We start from the raw sequence: 21960 nt of genomic DNA, 5'->3' as shown, positions 1-21960 counted from the left end.
AGTTTTGAAGCCTGGTCTGGCTATTTGAGTTTGATTGATGGTGACTAGTCATATTTTGAATTTGTCTTTGTGAACATATATGCGTTGCAACACATATAGGCAGGTAATGTGGAGAAATTTCTCCGGAGCTGTGCAAACTTGGAACGGCGCAACGATTAAGTGCCATTTTTTTTTTGATAATACTGCATATTTTGCATTATTCCTAACATGCCTGCTTTTAGCGCACTCCGTAAGTGGTGCTGCTGTCTGGGTAACCGGTTGAACCTCGAGGAATCTGCTCCAGCTCCCCCAGAGGGGACTCCTAATAGGGATATGTACGTGAAGCATGGTCTTTCTTCCATAATGTACAGCACATTGTGGAGGAAATATACCAAGAAGGATCCTGAGTTGCGATGGCCTTTGTATGGATCGTTTGATATGCGTAAGATTGAGTATGTGGAGCAGTGTATGTGTAAGCGACGTGCTCGTCAGGATATGTTTGAGTGTGTGCGGTTATGGGTGAAGGAAGTGCGTGAGCGAGAGAAACGTGAGAAAGCATTGTTTGATAAAGAGCAACGAAAGAATGATCATGTGCGAGCACAAGAAGCAAAGCGTCGGGAGGACAAAGAGCAGACGGATAGACAAGAGAAAGAACGTAGGCTACAAGTTTCGGGTCAATATGTTGTTTGCCAGCCACTTTATCCTGTCCTTAATAATCCTGATGACGATTTTTATTTACTAGATCGCTCTCCGCCCCCTTATGTTGGCGCATCGGCTCCGCGGCCGCAAGATTCTGACTCGGCTTCGGGTAAGGTAGACACACGGTCCATGTTGCCAGCCGAGCAAATGGCTGAGCTTCGACAAATCTCCTTCCGTGCGCTGAAAGGCAAGGTATCCCAGGAGGAATTATTTCAAATTTGGGGGCCATGGCAGGAGAGAGATAAAGTGTATTTTCTGGGTCATTTCGCGGATGAAGTGATTAATGCTTTCCGAAAATATTCTCATGTTTTTGAGCCTGACGAAGTGTCTTCGGATGCCAGAGCAATACGTAACGGTGCTTTTTCTCCCTCTAAGGCTCCTGAGGCGGCTCGGCGGCTGTTCGCCTTGCGGGACGAGGTACTGGCCCTTCGAGAGAAAGCACGCCAACGAGCGGAAACGGAGAAGCAGTCGGATTCGTCTGCAGCAGAGGGCCACCCATCCGCCTCCCAGTCAGATAAGGATGACATAGTGCATGCTAAACCAATGCGAGAGGCGGCGCCTTTGTATGTTCCTCCTAAGGGAGCGGGGACTAGCTCCGATATCAACTCCGTCGATGCTAAGGGATATTTCGTGTATAATTGGGTTTATACTCCATGGCATAGAGCCGATGTTATGGCGTTGAAGAATGCATTACCTGACCCCCGCAAGAATCCAGCGGCCTTCTATGAAGAAGTCGAGGGGGCCTTGAATTCTTGCATTATGACCTTAGCGGATATAGATCTGTTCTTTGGCCTTATTCTACCACCGGACACGTGGCGATCTGTCCGAAAGGTGGATGATATAGTTGCTTTTAAGGCCCGGTGGTCTGACCTTGAGGATGAGGATAGGGAGCGGAAGCCCGCACAGAAACCTCCCCGGAATATTCTAGATCTCCCTGCTGCTATTGTGGCTAAATTAAAAACAATAATCCCCCCCAAGAAGATTGACTGGAATATGTTGGCGGCATGTAAGCAGAAAGTTGATGAGTCAGTGGCAGATTTCTTCACGCGCTTTGAAGAAACGTTCCATGATTTTAGTGGCCAGTCGCTTACCGACGACACAGGCCGCCACCTTTTTGCGGACAAATACGTGGCTAATCTGCTGCCGGCAGTTGCGGCCCGGTTAAAAGCGAGTGAGAGTTCTTGGTCCTCCGCGACACCGACGGCCCTTCTGACCATCGCCCAGTATTATGAGCGTCAGGAGCACGAGGCGAAGGGCCAGGAGGAGAAGAAGTCGAAAGATCTCAAAACGAAAGTTATGTTAGCGCAAGTATATGGCCCGCCCCGCCGGGGTAATAACAATAGGGGAAGGAGCGGATTTTATGGTCCCCCTTCGGGCCGACCTGATTTGAATAAGAACCAATGTGCGTACTGTAAGCAGTTGGGCCATTGGGCCAGGGAGTGCCCAGCGTTGCGCGCTTCGCGGCAGGGGCACACTCCGGGTGGCCAGAGAGGTAGAGGGGGCTTCTCGAACTTTAGAGGGAATTCCAACGATAATGCCCGTTTCGATACTGCCGGACAGCACCGAGATAGCTCCAATGTTTTCGATCGCCAGCACCAGTATCACGTGTCGGACAGCGATCGATTGGGATATCACGATTCTCAGCATGCATAGGAATGCGTAGGATGGGGGTCCGAATCAGTTGAGGTGCCGGTCGATCAGACGGGTCCTTATGTATCGGCTGAGGTTTTAGGTTCTACTGATCAGTTCCTAGTGGATACAGGAGCGACACGTAGTGCATTGTCTAGGTATTTGGTTCCGGGGGCTCCCCCATCCGGCTCAATAGTTACATCGGTAGGGTTTGACGGTACACTTTCCCGAAGCCCTCTTTCACAGCCCCTTGCATTTAAAGTTGATTGTTTTTCTGCGCCTTGTCCGTTTCTGCTTGCTCCGTACACACCGGATAACATTATGGGCCTTGATATGTTAAAGCATTTTAGGGCTACAATTCGCTGTTCCCCTGAGGGTGTGAGGGTGATTTTAAATGACAACTACCCCCGATCTGGGCGGATGTGTACGATCTCAGAGGATGCGTTGTTGGCTACCCTCCCCCAAACTTTATGGGCAACGTCGGACACGGATGTGGGACAAATGGTGATTCCTCCGGTCCACATTAGTGTCCAGGAGGGGGCGGTGCTACCGCGCCTCCCCCAGTATCGTATTTCCCAGGAGGGCGAGGAAGCTCTCATACAGATTGTGCAAGATTTGATCGCAGTGGGAGTAGTGGAAGAAGTCCCCTATAATATCTGTAACAGCCCGATTCTCCCTATTCTGAAAAAGGACACGGATGCAAAGGTTTATCGGTTCATAATTGATTTGAGGGAGGTGAACAAGATCGTGATACCTCAGTACCCGGTGGTTTCCGATATCACGACGTTGCTCACCCTGGTTCCGCCTACGGCGACCGTGTTCTCAGTGATTGATTTGAAAAATGCCTTCTTTTCTATTCCCATTCACCCTGATAGCCGATTTCTTTTTGGGTTCACATTAAACAATAGATCTTATCGTTTTTGTAGAATTCCCCAAGGTTATACAGAAAGCCCTAGTATTTACAGTCAGGCTTTGAAGCGACAGTTGGACTCCTTTGCCTTACTCGAGGGGGTCGCCCTCATTCAATATGTCGATGACATCCTGTTGGCGGCTGACACCCTGGAGTTGTGCGAGAAAAGCACGATAGCTTTACTTTCCTTTTTAGCATCCCACAATCACAAGGTCTCTAGGAAGAAATTGCAATTCTGTAGACCAAAGGTGACTTATTTGGGTCACCTTTTGTCTAAGGAGGGGCGTGCACTCACACCAGATCGTATCCAAGTAATTTTGGACACACCAAGGCCATCCACGCAGAAGGGCGTGCGTGCATTTTTGGGTCTTGTTTCTTTTTGTAGACAGTGGATATTGGGGTTTTCACACATAGCTAAGCCATTACTAGCGCTCTTGACAAAAGACACGCCCATCCCGATCCCCTGGTCAGATGAGTGTGACGCTGCTTTTCAGCAACTAAGACAGGCCCTTTGTTCAGCACCAGTGTTAGGGACCCCTGATTATGCAAAACCCTTTTCGTTGTATGTGCATGAGAAAGATGGATGTGCATTATCAGTTTTAGTGCAGATGCACGGCGACAAGCAGCGCCCGTGTGCATACTTTTCGGCTGTGCTTGATCCTGTCGCCCGAGCATTACCAGGGTGTTTTCGCTCGGTTGCGGCGACAGCTGTGTCAATACGGCAGAGTGAAGGAATTGTATTGTCCCATAAACTGTTGGTGTTAGTTCCCCACGCTATTGATGCCCTGCTTAACCAAACAAAGACGCAGCATTTGACTAGTGCCCGTTTAACGGGATATGAGTTGACGCTTTTGGCTCCTCATATTACGTTGAAAAGGTGCGTGACATTAAACCCGGCCACATTGTTGCCATACCCCGAGACCCAGCCTGAGGCACAGAAAGCGCATGATTGTATTCTTGTGACTGAGGAACAGACAAAGGGTCGTATTGATCTCCAGGATACGCCCTTTTCAGAGGTAGATGGAGAGTTGTGGGTGGATGGATCATGCCTGAAGCTACCAGATGGCACGACTTCAGCAGCGTATGCAATTACCACGTTACAGACGATAGTGGAAACAGCACGCATACCACAGAAATCAGCTCAAGCAGCGGAACTGATAGCGTTAACACGAGCATGTGAGCTCAGTACAGGATTGTGTGTGAATGTTTACACAGACAGCCGCTATGCCTTCGGAGTAGCGCACGATTTCGGCCTACTCTGGAAGGAGAGAGGGTTTCTAACGTCACATGGGGTACAGATAATGCATGGGGAGTTAGTTCATAACCTTTTAACTGCATTGACATACCCAAAGAAAATCGCCATTGTTAAGTGTAGCGCCCATAGGAAAGTGGTTGATAAGATTGGAGAAGGGAATGCGTTAGCAGATCGAGTAGCACGGGAGACTGCGATGCAGCCCGGTACTACTGCCATGTATGTAGTGAAGTCACAGGTGGAGAGATGGCATGATGCGAAGGAGGAAGTGCGAGAAATGCAAAGGACCGCTTCTGACAAAGAGCGGGAACAATGGGCTAGCGAGGGAGAACTGGATGACGAGGGTTGTTGGAGAAATAAGCAGATGGATAGATGGAAATTACCCACGGCTTTTGTACAACCTATGGTTCAGATGGCACATGGGCTAGCACATGTTGGAGCTTCCGCAATTGTGAAATTGCTTACCCAAGTCTGGGAGCATCCAGAGATTGCTAGCACAGCAAAGAGGGTGGTGCAGACCTGTATGATCTGCCTGAGGTATAACCCAGGGAAAGGCACTCGAACTCCAGCAGGAGGATTTGCGACACCCACTGCACACTTTGAGGTTCTGCAGATGGATTACATCCAGCTTGAGCGCTGTAACAATTTGAAGTATGTTCTAGTAGTGGTTTGCGCCTTCAGTAAGTGGGTTGAGGCGTACCCTGCGAAAGACAATACTGCAATGACTACAGCGAAGCTATTGCTGAAAGAGTTTTTCCCCCGATACGGCGTCTGTAGACTTCTGTGGAGTGATAATGGCCCTCACTTTGTAGCGGATGTTATAAAGTATGTCTTGAAGGGCCTAGGCATCACTCAGAAGTTCCATGCCGTGTTCCACCCTCAGTCTGCAGGACTAGTCGAGAAGTATAATGGTACACTGAAGCTTAAGATCGCCAAAATTCAAGCTTCAACATCTTTGACTTGGCCAGACGCCTTGCCACTGGCGTTATTGTCAATTAGGTCAGTGCCACACTCTCGAACCGGCCTTACGCCCTATGAGATTGTATTTGGACGACCAATGAACATTTGGGGTCCACCAAGGCCTAAGGCTGTGTATGATGTACCTTGTGTGATGATGGGTGATTATCTGGCACAGTTAACGGATAACTTGGTTTCTATTCATCAACAGGTCCGAGAGGCGCTCCCTGATCGGTCTACTGGCAAAGGACATGGTCTCCGGCCCGGAGACCATGTGATGATAAAGGTCTTCGATAGATCGAACAGTTTGGAGCCGAGATGGATCGGACCTGAGCAAGTCCTTCTGGCAACGAGGACGGCAGTGCGAGTCTCGAACAGGAAGAATTGGATCCATTCCTTGCACTGTCGAAAGGTACCGCCCGGATTGGTGGAGTCTGCCGTGCTGACCGATCAACGAGAAGTCCTAGCAGCAGAGACAGGCCGTGTTGCGAGGCCAAACGACACTGAGGAGCTCTTTTCGGACCACACGACTTCTGGAGGAAGGCGATATCATCTGCGATCAAGGAAGTGAGATCTTCAGTACTGGGACCTACTGTCAGAACGGCCCTTGGGTTAGTGAAACGGAGAGCCGCTGAGGCAAGGGGGGGGGATCAGCCCTGCATTAGTGTAGCGACACCCGTCTTGGCCCGTTGGTGAAGAAATCAACCGCTGCCCAAGGGGAAGAGTTCTGACAGACTTTTAGTTTCAGGAAGATATTAGGGTATTGTTTCCTTTGACATGGAGAAGAAGAAGATTTTTTGTGCGTTGGGGTTCATGCTAACAGTAGCTATCGTTGGTATAACCACATGGTTTGTGGAGGAGGCAACTCCAGCCCGAGAGACACTTGTGTTGACGACTCCAGTGCCTGCGGAGCACTACTTTTACACATTGCCATATCAGGAGTTGAAGCATCGACAATCTTATTTGAATAACACTTTCATTCAGATGCTGCATCATACCCACGTTGCTACGAACGCTACGAACTGTTGGATATGTGGGATGATGCCAGCCCATCAGAAGAAAGGAGGTACGCCATTCATACCACTTCCTTTCTCTCATAACGGCTCTTGTAGAGCATGGTACACTCTGTTGTTTGCTACTCGAAAACCGACAGTGGGACGATTGCTTTTCAGACTTAATAAAGAATGCCATCAGGATAAGAATGGATATCCACAAGCGAATGGAACAATTTGGGAATGGGAAGAGTACCGACCAGACAATGAATCCATTCCCTATATCTTTACGAACACTAGAGACACTATGGGGAAGGACAAGTTTGTGATCCAAGTGGCACAAGCCCAAGCGGACCTGTGTGTCCAGAGTGTGGGTTTTATCCCTGTTGGTGTCAGTGATTGTTTAACTGTTCTGAATATCGACGGACTGAATAACAGCACCTTCCTAGCATCCCATAATACCTATTTTGTATGTGGAAATAAAGGTTATTACCGTTTGCCGGCTGGGTGGTCCGGGGTATGCTATGTATCATTCTTATTACCTCCTGTATTCCTAGCTCCCGCATCTTATCATAAGGATCTGAAATTATTGAATAATGTGACTGTAAATAGGTATAAACGTACTTTATCAATTGACGATGTAGATCAGACTGACACCAGTCTGCAGCAGTATATTGATTTCAACTTAGGACTGTTTTTCTTTGTTGGAGCTGCCCTGAACAGTAGGAAGATCCGAAGATTAACAAGAGTGGTAGAAGCTGTGACAAATCAGACTGCTGCTGCTCTTGGGAATCTTACGGAGGAATTGCAAATTACTAGAATTGTTGCATTGCAGAACCGTATGGTATTGGATGTAATGCTAGCTGATCGAGGAGGAGCCTGTAAAATTATTGGAAGTAGCTGCTGTGTGTTCATTCCTGATCATACGTCATCCGTTTATAACGCCATCAATAAACTGCATAAAATTGCAGCTGAGATCCATACAGAAAACGGCACTTGGTCCTTTTCTGGATGGTTTTGGGCGTTAATTACCGCCTGGGGATGGAAGGTCCTAACTGGTCTCTGCATTATTATAGCAATTCTGTTCTTTCTCTGTATGTGTATTCAATGTGGACCATTATGTTGTTCTGTATGCATTTCATTCTGCATTCCAGATAAGAAAGCTATTGCCGAAGTTGCCCGCCAGAAGGGTCTAGCTAAAGAGGTTAAAGGAATGATGATAATTGACATATACGATGATTATTCTTGGAAGCCAGATGTCTTCAGTAAATGCTGAAAGGGTCGTCTGTCGTAAATTAAGGCAGAATGTGATTAAGCATTTACTGAAAACATTAGTGTTTCCCTTTTATCGTGTTTTCCTCATATGTTGGCCGAAGTCCGGACTCCATTTTGTATTGACATGCTGCCACGTGTTCACCACGAGGAGAGTCCGACTTCTGTGTTAGTTGCTCTTGTAATCTGCCTAGCAACAGTTATAAATAGCTCCCTCCTGTCCATCTGGCGCATGCCCAGACTTGACCACATCTGTTATAATTAGCTTTGCTTGACCATGTGTTTTCGCGGGCTCAAGGAGTGTGTTAGCTCCGCCCATGTATTGATTTAGAATCGAGAATGACCCTAAATGGTAATGTTCTTCGACTTCATGTACTATCCACCCACTCATGAGCCCCTCTGTTGTGTATAAAAGGGGACTGTGTACGCAAGTTCTGTGTGCTACTCCTTGCAATACTGAAGAGTGTTGTGTGGATTGTAGGACCACCCTTAAGGGTTAATAAACATTGTTTTTGTACTTTGCAGTTTCCGTGCCAACTTCCTTATAGATTTCGTTACAGAAGAGCGAACCCTTGTCTCTTGCGGGCCTATCTGGGCTTGTATTCGTCACTTCGAGCACTGACCCCCCCCCCTCCCCAGCGCCTTGAGACCCTTTATGGGTGAGTAGCGCGCTTTATAAATGCGAATGATTGATTGATTGATTGGAGCTCTCCTATGTCCCTTTGTGAATGCTAGATCCATGGAGCGCTCCTATGTCCCTCTGTGTAGATCCATGGAGCTCTCCTATGTCCCTCTGTGTAGATCCATGGAGCTCTACTATGTCCCTCTGTGAATGCTAGATCCATGGAGCTCTCCTATGTCCCTCTGTGAATGCTAGATCCATGGAGCTCTCCTATGTCCCTCTGTGTAGATCCATGGAGCTCTCCTATGTCCCTCTGTGTAGATCCATGGAGCTCTCCTATGTCCCTCTGTGAATGCTAGATCCATGGAGCTCTCCTATGTCCCTCTGTGTAGATCCATGGAGCTCTCCTATGTCCCTCTGTGAATGCTAGATCCATGGAGCGCTCCTATGTCTCCCTGTGTAGATCCATGGAGCTCTCCTATGTCCCTCTGTGTAGATCCATGGAGCTCTACTATGTCCCTCGGTGGTGTTCCAAAGAGACCCCTATGTTACCCACAATGTAGGCTCCCTTGCAGTATGGCGCGAGTGTGTCTGCATTGGCGCATGTCTGTCTAATGTGCACCAGTGCAGGAAGAGACCAGTACAGCGCCATCTTAGTAAAAATGGTGCTGTTCCTCACTCTCCTGTTCACCCAAAACAGAGTGCAGAGTAGCAACTTTACGCACTGCTCCAGCTGCGTGACTCTATGTGAATCTGACACTGTGTATGTTACTCCTTCTTATTGCCTTCTCCAAACAAGAGTCTCTATCTGCTGTCCTTACAAAGACCACTAGAATTAGGACCGTTAGACTGGCACGCCTCCTGGCGCCGAGGAGGGAACTTGGAGCAGAGGTCTTGTGTCAGCAGTAACTCATCTCAGCCTGTAGGTGGTGCTCTTAATACACCAAAGAACAAAACAAACACCTCCAAAACCAGCTCTAAAGGAGAGTCATCAATGTATATAGGCCACACAAGGGGAACAACCTTTACAACGCAACTTTTACAACGCACTACACTTACAACGCATTTTTTACAACGCAAAATCCATTACAACGCATTCCATTACAACGCATGACACTACAACGCATTTTTAAAAACTACCTTTACAACGCATTCCATTACAACGCATACTACCTTTACAACGCATACCATTACAACGCATAATATTACACTATACTATCCAACACTTACCCTACTGTTGCACCCCCTGGAGTTAGAATAGTAATTTTTACCCCTATACTATCCAACACTTACCCTACTGTTGCACCCCCTGGAGTTAGAAAAGTAATTTTTACCCCTATACTATCTAATACTTACCTTAAATGCAATTTAATATTATGCGTTGTAATGGTATGCGTTGTAAAGGTAGTATGCGTTGTAATGGAATGCGTTGTAAAGGTAGTTTTTAAAAATGCGTTGTAGTGTCATGCGTTGTAATGCAATGCGTTGTAATGGATTTTGCGTTGTAAAAAATGCGTTGTAAGTGCATGCGTTGTAAAAGTGTGCGTTGTAACGACATACATCCGCCACACAAAGCTATACGGCGATGGTACAGAAGAATTATTGAAAAAAAAAATGTCTTTATATTTCAAATTGGTCTTTTCTTCTTTTTTACTCTTCAACCATATAACTATTCAGTACATATACTTGGTCAAACATATATTTTCAAGAAAGTTACAAGCCTCCCACCCATCAAAGTACATATCTCTGAGTCGCTCATCATGAGCCAATACCATTCATACCCAATTACTACACTCAATCATTCATACTATAAAAACGAAACATACATGGATCCTTGGTATGGACCATCCTTAAATAAATCCTTCTACACTGGGGTCATAGGAACAAACTGACAGAGAAGATCACATTCAAAATGGATTCATCTAATATGACAATTTAATATGTATAATATAAATGCTCTTTTTTCTCTTTTTAATAAATAATGACAGCTTGACATAGGTTTTCATTCATGATTGTTGTCCCCACGGCTCTTGTTCTGGTGTGAAACAATGCAGCGTCTTTGTGTGCCTCCCGACACTCGTTGCACGTGCAGGGTGTGTCCCCTAAACTCACAGCGCCTCATTTATGGCATTCTGGCATAGGGCCGCGCTGCATGGCACTTTGGTGTGCCGTGCTACGCCAAAGTGAATGGGCAGGCACGCGACGCCTTTATGCAGCACGGTGCATCCCTGTGCTTTCTGCCTGTGCTGGGACCATGTTGGCTGCCTAGCGCCTATGCAGGCAGCCTTGCACCATGGTGTAAGGGTGACTCTGTTGCAAGCACGATTACTTTTGTGCATGAAGGGGCACACCTTTGTGCACAAAAACAATCCTACAAGTCGGATTCCTCTTTCTGTTTGCGCTTCCGAACGCAGCACACATAGAAAGAGGAAAAAACTGGAGAAATTAAAATATATCTACTCGTCATACTTCACCTCGTGAGGCGTACGGACTAGGCGCTTCCCAAAGTTTACATCACTTTGTAAATCTGGGTCCGCATCAGATTCCATGGGCGTTGCATGTGAACACCCACCGCAGTGCCCATGAAAAACCTCCCGGGTGCAGAGTACGGCGGCGCAGCGACTGGCTCTGCGTCGTCGTACTCATGGTTTATGAGGCCACTCAGAGCCACTCAGAGCCTCTCCTTTATAAATCTTTATGAGAGCCCACGTCACGCATGTACCACTTTGCGTGGTGCAAAGGTGACGCTGGGCTCTCATATATAAGCCCACACTTCCTTCTAAGAAGGTGGAACGATTCGCTCCGTTTTAACTCATAGTCTCAGATTTAAGGGGTTCACGGGCAAAAGGCTCGATTCAAACGTTTGTGAACCACTCATCGGTGTAGGTATGGCGTAGCGGTAGGAGTTGTACACGTGCACTGCATTGCGTTTTCTGCAGAGGCCCCGTTCTCGTTCACCCCACCAGGCTGGAGGTGAGGGGTGTTTCTTTCCCCTTTAAACTCCTGAGAGGGATTTACTCCTACCATTCACTCTTTCAAGGTGGGAAGGGGTTGGGGAGAAGTTCGAGAACACACGTAAACTCTGGACTGTGTGGGTACTCACAGTGGGGCAGATTTACAAGGAACTGACGCATCTGCATAGATGCGTCAGTTTCCTTGTGTCAGCGCTGAATGTCCTTGCGCCACTATGATTGCGCTGTATTTACAATACAGTGCTCCATGACGCAAGGATTAACAGATGCGTCAGAAATTCTGATGCATCTGTTGGCGCAAAAGTGACGCATTGCTGGAGTTGCACATGAAAGTGACGCAACTCCAGCAATGCACCACAATAGATGGGTGAATCCCATTAAAAAAGCCCTGCGTCATTCCTTACGCCTGGTCTGAGCAGGCGTAGCGATTTTGACGCAGTGAAGGCGTCGAGTGACGCAGTGAAATCTTGCAGATTTCACTGCGTCAGTTCTACATGGCTTTTTGCATACATTATTCCTGACGCAGGTATAATGTGATGCAGGACTCTACAACGTGACGCATCTCCCTAGATGCGTCACGTTGTAAATGGGCCGCAACTTTAACGCTGCTGCTGCGTCACAAAAGTGACGCAACAACGGTGCAAAAGTGACGCAAGGGACTTGTAAGTCTGCCCCAGAGTTTCCAGGGAGACCCCACCCTGGACGCCTGCTCCCACCCTTAAGTGGAATGGAGTCGGGGGCAGTAGTGAATGAGTGTGGAGTAAAACTATGTGCACTGCCGGGCATCTTTGTGCATACATGTCATATGTAAATCTATTCACGTGTAAGGCAGATTCACACGGGACGAGTGTTCATTAGGCCTCGATGATTGTGGCAGTCGGAAACATTAACAATCTGTACAATAAACCTTGACGTGAGTCAATAAACACTGGCAAAGAACACAACCTTCCAAAGACCCAGTGCGGCCGCAGTTTGCGCCCCTTCCATAAATCAATTCGTTTCCGACTTCAAACCAAGCAATGCAAGTGCGAGCGCCGAAAATGTCACAGATTCGGTTTCTAACAAACCGAGAAGGAATACTGCGGGAGGATGCACAGATACATCAATGGAAGAAGGAAGAATTACTAGCGCCCTGAAAGACAGGACAGACATATGCTTTGTTGTCTTTGGAATACATTTGTCCCAAGAGGTTTGGGCCCCTTTATTCGGGGAATGAAGTGGTCACAGCGCATCTATCTCTGACAGGCCTCGCCCCCGACCAACACAGCGCGTGAAGCGAGCAGCACGGCCATGGGAGCGCGCGCACGGATGGGAGCGCGCCAGCGGGTTTGGGCGACCAGAACTAACGCCCTACATGAGGCATGAAGGGCGCGGGAGCTTGATGGAAGTCTTCTGGGGCTGAGGCTGTCACGTGAAGGCCGCCCCTAATGCGTGACCCCGCCAGAAGGCCTGGGCTCCCGCGAGGTGCTGAGAGATCCCATTGAGGTAATTAAGCGGGACGCGTGGGAAGCCCTTCAGGCAACTGTGAGAGGGGCTACTACAGTTACAGCTGCGCATGCAAGGACGGGGACGGCAGCTCCGCCAATGAGATATCGCGGCCGGCCTCAGAGGTACTGTCTCTTCTCAGCCACAAAGACACTGCGCCCGCAACTTTCTTTGTCTACTGCGTGTTTTGGACTTGATATCAATGAACTTTTTTTGCTTTTCCATGTTTAAAAGCAGCAGCGGGCACTAAACGTTGCCTTCTTCATTCCAGATTCTGTTTCCAGTGTCACCTCTTCCTGGAAGTTTCCCCAATCCGCAGGGAATGTTTCTGCTCAATCCACATTAGTTATGAGGGTGACACACTGGCTGGTAAAAGTGTGGGCGAGAGTGAGGCTGAGAGGGGGAGGGGCAGAGAAAGAGCAAGCAAGATTGAAAAATAGAAGGGACAGAGGCAAGGAGAAATGGGGAAACAGGCAGAGATAAGGAGAGAGTGTGTGTGTTTATTGGAAACTTGAAAAGGTAAAAAAGCTCTCAAGCGACTTTAAAAATGGAGAGGAAAAGAAGCAAAATACATGTAGAGAAGATTGAGAGAGAGATGAGGCAGGACGCTGGCTCCCTCCATAGTGCACTAAAGCAAAGTACGCTGCGCAGACGGCCCAGGGGCCCCAATGGGTTTACAGCGGATAAAGTATATAATGCTGACGCGCTATTTGTGGTAGCGCGGGCGAGCAGTGAGGCTCATCCGAGGGCAGTGCTGAGCATCTGTTGCACTCACAGAGGCGACAAATAAGAGACACACGCTCAAAGACTCAATCAGAGACCAATTTAGAAAATAAACTAAACTGAAGAACTTCGTTTCAAGGTAAGTACAGTTTTCAATATAAATATTCGCAGGTAAGTAAAACGTTCAAACCTGTGCACTTTTACGCACAAGGCAATCCTACGGAAGTAAAAAACCAAAAGATGCATAAAGGGAGGTACAGTCGGTTTCAGGGGTTCACCTTCAGGGTTCAGAGCTGCAATGGGCCGAGGATCAAAGTACAAGCAGTGTTTCGGGAACCACCCGTGTTCTACCAGGAGCAGGGTGCAAGTACACTAAGTATAAGGGGGGGTCACCCAAAAAGAGGCTGCACAGAGGAACTTGCGGGCAAGCCCGAGGTCTCCCAAAATGGGGGTGTAGGTCACAAGGGTTCTTAGAGCAGAGGGGCACAGCCAGTTCATGGGGACCTTGGCTGGACTCCCATCCAGCAAAAGGCAGGTGTAGAATCCCTGGTGCTACCGCGGTTTATCCTCTGTTTTTCCTTCGCTTTGCAGATCTGGCAGTTCGTTGTGAATGTGGTGTTGTGGTTTTCTCGTGTGTTTTTGCACGGGAACGCCTACTCTGCATCTCATTAGTGTTAGTTGGTGGTGTCCACCGTGGAGATACATTTGGGGGCAGTTATCGCGGGAATACTGTTGTTGTCGGCAGTTTGCACCAGCTTGTGAACGGGGTGTTAAATCTATCTCCACTTTTGCTGCTTTAAGGTGCAGATAAATCGGAGTTAACTCCTTGTGAATATGCCCCAGAGTTCCATAGTTTGGCTGCTTGAACAGAGAAGGATGTGTCAGACATGTTTTTTTTCTTGTAGGGTAGGATTTTGAAGCAAGGTGCCACTCTAGAGCAAAGGTTCCTTTGTTGAATGTCTTTGGTGATTTTATTCCTGATGAAGAGCGGTCTCATCCCATTCCATGTATTGCTTTGTGGGTGATACAAAGCAGCTTGAACGTGGATCTTCTGGCAACCGGTAACCAATGCAGGGCGTTCAAGGCAAGGGAGATGTGGTCTCGTGGTTTGATTTTCAAGAGTAGTCTGGCAGCCAAGCTCTGAATCCGTTGTAGTCTTTTCATAGTCGTTAATGGTGATCCGTGGTAGAGGCTATTGGCATAATCGAGTTTGGACAGAACAAGAGAGATGGTAGCCTGGACCTTGTGTGGAAATCGCAGGTGGGGAAAGATGCATCGCAGAGTTTTTATAGTGACAAAGCTGGATCTTGCAAGTTTGTCCCTTGGACATTCATCGATAGCTTGGAGCCCATGGTTATTCCGAGGATTCTTACTTCCTTAGATACTTTAGGAGGTGTTCCCAGATCATCAGGCCAGGCAGTGAGTGGGTCATAATTTTCCAATCGCCACACGTCAGTATTTCCGTTTTTGAAGCATTCAATTTGAGATGGCTCCACGCCATCCATTGATCCACGACTCTGAGACAACAGAAAATTGCAAGTTTCCAATATCTTTGGGGCATTCCAGTTGAAGGAGTATTTCAATGTCATCTGCATAGTTATAGCACGTGAGGTGAAATTAATTGATCAGTCCTGGCAAGGACTTCTTGTAGATGTTGCAAAGCATGGGCGAGATGATAGAGCTTTGAGGGACCCCTGCTTTTGTGAAGTATGGCTTGGAAGAGAAAGGTGGGGCATGGATGACATTAGTTCTGCTGCAAAGGTGGAATGTGATCCAGTCTAAAGCAGTCCCCTCAATGCCGGCTTTGTAGAGCCTTTGTATCAGGATGTCATGGCCAACCGTGTCATAGGCAGCCGAGAGGTCCAAGAGAAGTAGTGCAGCAACCCCGTTCAGATCAACTGTGGGCTTAAGGTCATCCCAGATGCCAACGAGGGCAGATTCTGTGCCTCTTTCCGGACGAAGTCCTGTTTGGAAGTCTGACAGTACGGCATTGTCTTCAATTAATTGTGACATCTGGGCGAACGCTGCTCTTTCTATCAGTTTGCCCAGGAAAGGTAAATTTCTAATCGTCTGCAGTTGTCAGGCTTCAGCGGGTCCAAGTTTGTTTCCTTCAGTAATGGGTGTATGTATGACTTTTAGAGTTGTTGAATCGTTGATGATCCTTCTTGCTGGTGTGGCAGCAGAGGTTGTTAAAAGAATTGTATTGAAATTTTGTGGTGGGCACGGGTCAGAAGGGCTGCCGGCAGGCCTGCTTGCTTTGACCAGGTCCACAAATCCATCTTGTGAAATGTGCCGGAAACAATGTAGAGGCTTGGTTCGATTATTCTTAGATTGTTGTTTTGGAAAAGGGTCAGTGCTGGGGCTTTGTCTTTGTTTTAAATATGAGTCCAACGCGTCTGCTTTGGTGATCTAAGGATTTGCCAGTTTGTCTGTGAAATCTTGAGTAACAGGACGAGCTCCTTCTCGGCAATTTGGTTTACAAAATTCATTGAGAATTGTATAGAATTCTTTATTTGCACAATTAGCATTTTGAATTCTGTCTGAATAGTACTTTTTTCTTAGCTTTTATGACAGCTGACTTGTGTAATCTGTTAAGTTCCTCTAGGCAAAGTTTGTCTTGAGTTGAGTTTGTTTTAAGCCAGGCACGTTGCAGCTTTGTAGTTTATTGTTTTATCTCCTCTATCTGTGTATTCCTCCAAGGTGCCTGTTACTTTTCTTCTGTTGTGTTTTTGAGGTTTTAGGATAATACAAGCTTCCTGTAGCCACTCATAACGTTTTTTAACAGAATTTATTGTGTCTTGATCTGTACTGGATGTTAGTTGTGTTTCTAAGTGTTCCAAACTGAGTTTGCTCCACGGTCGAAAGGTGGATGCACGTAAGGTGGTAGTTTTAGGTGCGTCGCTTTGTGCTGTTTTTTGTTGGATAGCAAGCAAATGGAGGTCTGACCATGTGACCGGAGTTATAGTTTGAAAGGTAGCTGGTTCGGTATTAGCAAAAATGACATCTAGGATGTGTCTAGCGATGTGTGTGGGTTTGTGGATGATCTGATGCAGGTTCAGTGCGTCTAGGCCAGCGATGATTGTTTTCGGATGAGACATATTGGGTTTGTCAAACCAAATGTCGAGTCACCCAGAATGCATAGGTTGGAGTGTAGAGTTATCAGGTTTGAAACCGTATCTAGAAGTGCAAATGGGATTGTCTCCTTGCTAGGTGGAGGTCTATAAAAGAGCAGGAAGTTACAAGAGGTAGATGGTTTACGATTGAGTCTTGTGAAAAGGAGACAAGGGCAACATAAATTAATCAGAATTGCACCCATTTGGATAATGAGAAACTATAAGACGATCTCGAAACTGCTTCAAAACACCTGTTAATGGAAGGACACTAACCTAGTGCCCTTGTAAGCTCACCATACAGTAAAACTATTGTGCAACCGTGATAGTAAATAATAAACATGTCTTTCAACAGCAGTACGTAACTTTTTTTGCACATATGCAAACACACGCAATTAAATACAAAAAATGACTTACTAGATGCCACAAATTCTCACTTGCATTATAAAACAAGCAACGTACTATTGAAGTCCATACATACAGTCAAGACCGATTACAACACCATCCCAACTGGGCAAAGGTATCAATCTCAAACAGCACAGCGACAGACATTGCTGACTCACCCTCTCGGGGCCAACAGATGGCGCCCAGTGCGGCAATCTGTTTTTGGTGCCCAATGCAGGCAAACACATTCTTGCAAGGTAAAGCATTTAAATGCATCCATTACGAAATGCTCTGCCCTCTGTGCGGCTCTTCTGTGTGGACCTCCTAGCCCTGTTTTTCGCTGCTGCTGCGCTTACTGACCTAAGGTAGGGAGAAGTGTCGTTGCTCTCGTGTGCTGCAGTCAGGAAAGCACTGCACTTCAGAGTGGAAGAAGGGGAAAGAGAGGTCCCAATCCCTTACTAGCCGTATTATTGAGTGAGATACGAGTAGAACATTTGTCCTTGACAGTCGGCGACCCCAACCCCACTGGCGCCAAGAGAGTTCCAAGAGAGGGTCAGGACAAATTTAAAGAAATCTTGGTTCGAAACAGAAAAAATTCCAATAAGCGATTGTTCATGTGCAGTATTTTGTATGCAGTGTTCTCAGACTGAGACTTCCTCTCAGGTGAGTAGAAAAAGGTAACAGCCAACACGTGTTTCACCCCCTTTACATGGCCATCCAGCCTGGGGCTTCCTCAGGGCTGTGTATTTGCAGATGCGAATGGGCGGTATTCACAGTGCAAGAGATTACAAAAAAGTGAATTATCGACAACATTTTAAAGGACAGCAGTGATTGGTTTGAGGAACAACATAAAATGCCAATAGGGTATAGCATAGTAAATAGTAACAGGGCACATGTATCCATATATGGTTGATTACAGTTCGGAGGAAGAAGACAGGAGTATATAGGGTGGAGCAGTATGACACAAGGTGGGTTTAGGAGTATTATATAGGAGTCAAAGTGTGGAAGGGAAGACGGTGTGGATGTAGGGATAGGTAGAGAGCAGAAGGAGACGGTCAAAAGGAGATATATCATTTGCAACGTCAGTACGGCATGAGCACAGAAAATGGAGCAATATATGGAGAGTAAGACACCATGTCAGTACAGAGGCACAGTGACAATATGCATTAATTACGACATGTTAGCATAACGTTCCAAATAAAAACACAAAATGGAATCAGAGATAACGAATAGTCAATAATATTAGTGGCACCATATTTACATATTTCCGTAGAATTTCAGGTCCAGTGGTCCGGTTCCAATAGGGATGTTTGGAAGAGGGATAAAGAGGGTTGAAATTGTTTAACTGGGTTGTACCGATCAGAATTGGGTGATAGGAGGGAATGGACCCAGGCAGTATCTAGCAATAAGTATAATACTTGTAGCCTGTATTGTCTCGTGAGCTATGAATGGATCGAAAGTCGTGCATCTAGATTAGCTATGGTCCGACTGTAAGATATTAAATAGAAAGGGAGAAGGTGCTGTTGCTCTGTGTGGTATAGAGAAACAGTTTAGTCGAGCAGCGACCGTGGAGTAACATGCTAACTTCTAGTGCGGTAATGTGCGGACGGGGGGGGAGGGAGAGAGAAAGGTGAAGAATTGCCGTGGTAGGGTGTTGGTGAATTCCCGCTTACCGTATTAGATTTAAAAAAGGACAGGAATTTGTCCCGATTGGTCCTGTTGTCAGGACCACGCTGCACACTGACCCTGCAGGCATGGCCTTGCAGCTGAGCAGTTGCTCATCACACCACAGCTCTCTGCTACTCTCAAGCCAAACACTCTGGGGTTGGTTAAATGGTAACGATGTTATGATTTTGAAGGGTTCTTTAATCTGATATTGAAGGTGCACCAATTAAGTTATAGTCACTGAAAGAACCTACATAAATGCCTGGTAGACTTAGGTCCAATTTCTCCTCAAGAATTGGGGGAGAAGGCAGACAACTAGGTCAAAACAAGGGTAACCAAAACTAGCACTGGTGGGAGAGACCAAAAGAAAGAGGCCAAAAAAACCCTCCAAGGAAAGAGGATAACCCTAAAAATAATCAAGAGTCTTCCACAGGCCCCTAAAAACCTGCTCAGGAGTGAGCACACAGCCTCTACATAGTCTGAGGATGGGTACCAGAGATGTCTCAGAAGGTAAAGGACTTTTGTCACACATGTGTCAAGGCAGGCGGCCACTGGAAGGCCCCCGTATTTCCCCTTCCAATGCTGGCTGTAAGGGCACTTGGTCCTCTGTGACCGCGGTTGGTTCTGGTGTCCTCTCACTTGGAACGGGACAGGTTTGACCTTCGGAAGCACAGGGTCCTCCTCCTGGTGGGCTGCTGCATCAGGCTGGCTGGGGATTGGCAACTTGGTAACAGGACTTTGCGTTTCTTATTTATTTGAAAGGTTTTATTTAGCGCTGGCTAGACCCGGAGGTATCAGAGTGCTTTACAAGAGCAAGAGCAGTCACAAAAACAAACAATAATTCAGAGCAAAGAGAGTCAGGCAAGAGCACATCTCTCAATTATTCAAGAGAGGCAGAGTTCTGGAAGATTCAGGAGTTATAGCGCATATAGATGTTAAAATGGAGGTAGCGATTCAAAGCAGACAAAGAGGGAGAGCAAAAATGAAGAGGTGGAGGGCAGGGGAACAGAGAGGGGGGGAAGCAAATGAACAAGGACAGGGGAGAATGTCCTCAGACAGCTAAAGGAACACAAGTTAGTGCTGCTAGTATAGAAGAGGGGTAGGGGAGAGCAAGGCCGGGGTGCACAATCAGGAGGAGTAAAAGAGGGAGTGAAACGTCGAACAAGTTACAGAAAGCCCACCAATAGAGGGGAGACAGTTCGCCCGGACAGAAGAGAAATTATAAAAAATTACAGATTCCAATATTTGTTGAGTAGGTGACAGATAAGGTTTTTTTAAAGCTGAGGTAGGAGGGGTTGCAGCGCAGGTCCCTCGAGAGGGCATTCCAGATGCTCGGAGCATTTCTAGAGAAGGAGCGAGTTTGAGTGGATTTCTTTTTTAGTAATGGGGGGATGAGGAGGAGTCATCTCATCAGGTATCAGGAGCTTCTCATCAGACTGGAGCAGCCCGCTATTTTGAGGTTGTTTGTTAGGTACGAAGGAGATTGTGAGTGGAGAGCTTTGTGCCTGAGGCAGGCAGTCTCATTAAAGCATCTACCTTCAATGGGCAGCCAATTGATGGATTTGAGGGCAGGTGTGATGTGCTCAAATCGTTTACAGTCGGCAGTGAGCCTGGCCTCCAGGCTGAGCACAGCTCTAAGAGGGGCCAGGTGGACTTTGGGGGTTCCCGTGAGGATGGCATTGCCGTAGTCAAGTTTGGAGAGCTCTTAAGATTGTAGTACACATTTGAAGTCGTCTTTAGGAATGAGGGGTTTGATTTTTTTGTGAAGTCGGAGAGTGGAAAGTGCTTCTTTGGCCGAGTCCTTCAGAGCCAAATTTTTGTCAAGAGTGAAACTGAAGGATTCTGCTGAGTTGGAAGAGAGGAGCGAACAGTTGAGGGCGTTGAGGTCAGAGATCCAGCCTTGGATGGGGAGATGGCTACTTTTAGGAGAGAAAATAATAATTTCTGTTTTGTTAGGGTTCAGTTTAAGATGGTTGGAGTAAAACCAGGATTGAATCTTGCTCAGGGTGTTGTTTAAATGAAGTACATCAGAGTGGGACTTGATCTTATAGCAGAGTTGGGTGTCATCAGCATAGAGGTGATAGTTGATTCCGGGTTGTTTCAAAATGATAGTAAGGGGTCCCATAAAGAGGTTGAAGAGAGAGGGGGAGAGAATTGAGCCCTGAGGGACGCCTAGGGAGACAGGGGTGGGAGTGGAGAGGCAGGAGTTGATTTTTATTTCTTGTGTTCTGTGTTGCAGTTATGAAGTGAACCATTTCAGAACCGATCCACTTAGGCCCGAGCGAGCTTTCAGTGATTCCAGTAAGGAAGAATGTTTGACGGTATCGAAAGCTGCAGGGAGGTCGAGGAGGATAAGAAGGCAGGCCTCTCCCTTGTCGAGGGAGCAGTGAGTGGCATCAACAATGCTCACCACGGCGGTTTCAGTGCTACAGCCTTTCCTGAGACCAGATCGGAAGGAATCGAGTACGTTGAATTTGCCCTTGTGGTTGTCCAATTGGAGTAAAGCACATTTTTCCAGGGTTTTAGCTAGAAGTGGGAGGTTGGAGATGGGGCGGAGGTTCTTAAGATCGTTAGGGTCTGCATTAGGGTTTTTATGAATGGGAGGGAATCGGGGACGCATCCAGTGGCAAAGAAGGCGTTAATGATTTTTGTCCAACATGGGGCAATCATGTGGTTGAGGTTATGAACTAGGTTAAAAGGGAGAGGGTCTTTGGTGTGCGAGGTCGGCTTTAATTTCGTAATGATATTAAAGACTTCGAGCTCAGTCATGGGATAGAAATTAGACCAGGAGGCATTAGTTTTCCGTTGTAAGTTGGAGAGAGTGTCACCAGAGATAGTTGGAATGGGTAGGTGTGTGGGAGGATTAGGTGGGAGGAACGGGGCAAAAACAGGAGGTACGTCTGTAGTAACGTGGGGGCAGGGCCGGGCCAGACTTTGAGGGAAGGATTGATCAATTTTAGCAATTTTTTCCAAGAAGAAGTTGGCAATTTCCTCACATCTTTCGATTGAGGCCGTCAGCACTGGAGGGGCCGATGAAGAGTGTTTTCTGACAATGTTAAAGAGTTCTCTGGGCCTGTTTTTGGCACGCCAAAAGTTGGGCTCAAAAGAAAGATGCCTCTTCATGAAAAATTAGCTTTTTATATGCTGACCTTGCAGATCTGAGGAGGGCACGATGGGAGGGCGAGGGGTGTTGTCTCCATGTTCTTTCAGCTAGGCTGAGTTGTCTTCTGTCTTTATTGAGTTTGGGATTGAACCAAGAATTGGGTTGGATTTTTCTTTGTTGTTTTAGTTTGAGGGGTGCTACTTGAG

This window comes from Triturus cristatus, chromosome 8 (assembly GCF_964204655.1).
Source record: "Triturus cristatus chromosome 8, aTriCri1.1, whole genome shotgun sequence".
NCBI classification, from domain to species: Eukaryota; Metazoa; Chordata; class Amphibia; order Caudata; family Salamandridae; genus Triturus; species Triturus cristatus.
The sequence above is the reverse complement of the archived record's forward strand: the minus strand, read 5'-3'. Positions refer to the sequence as shown.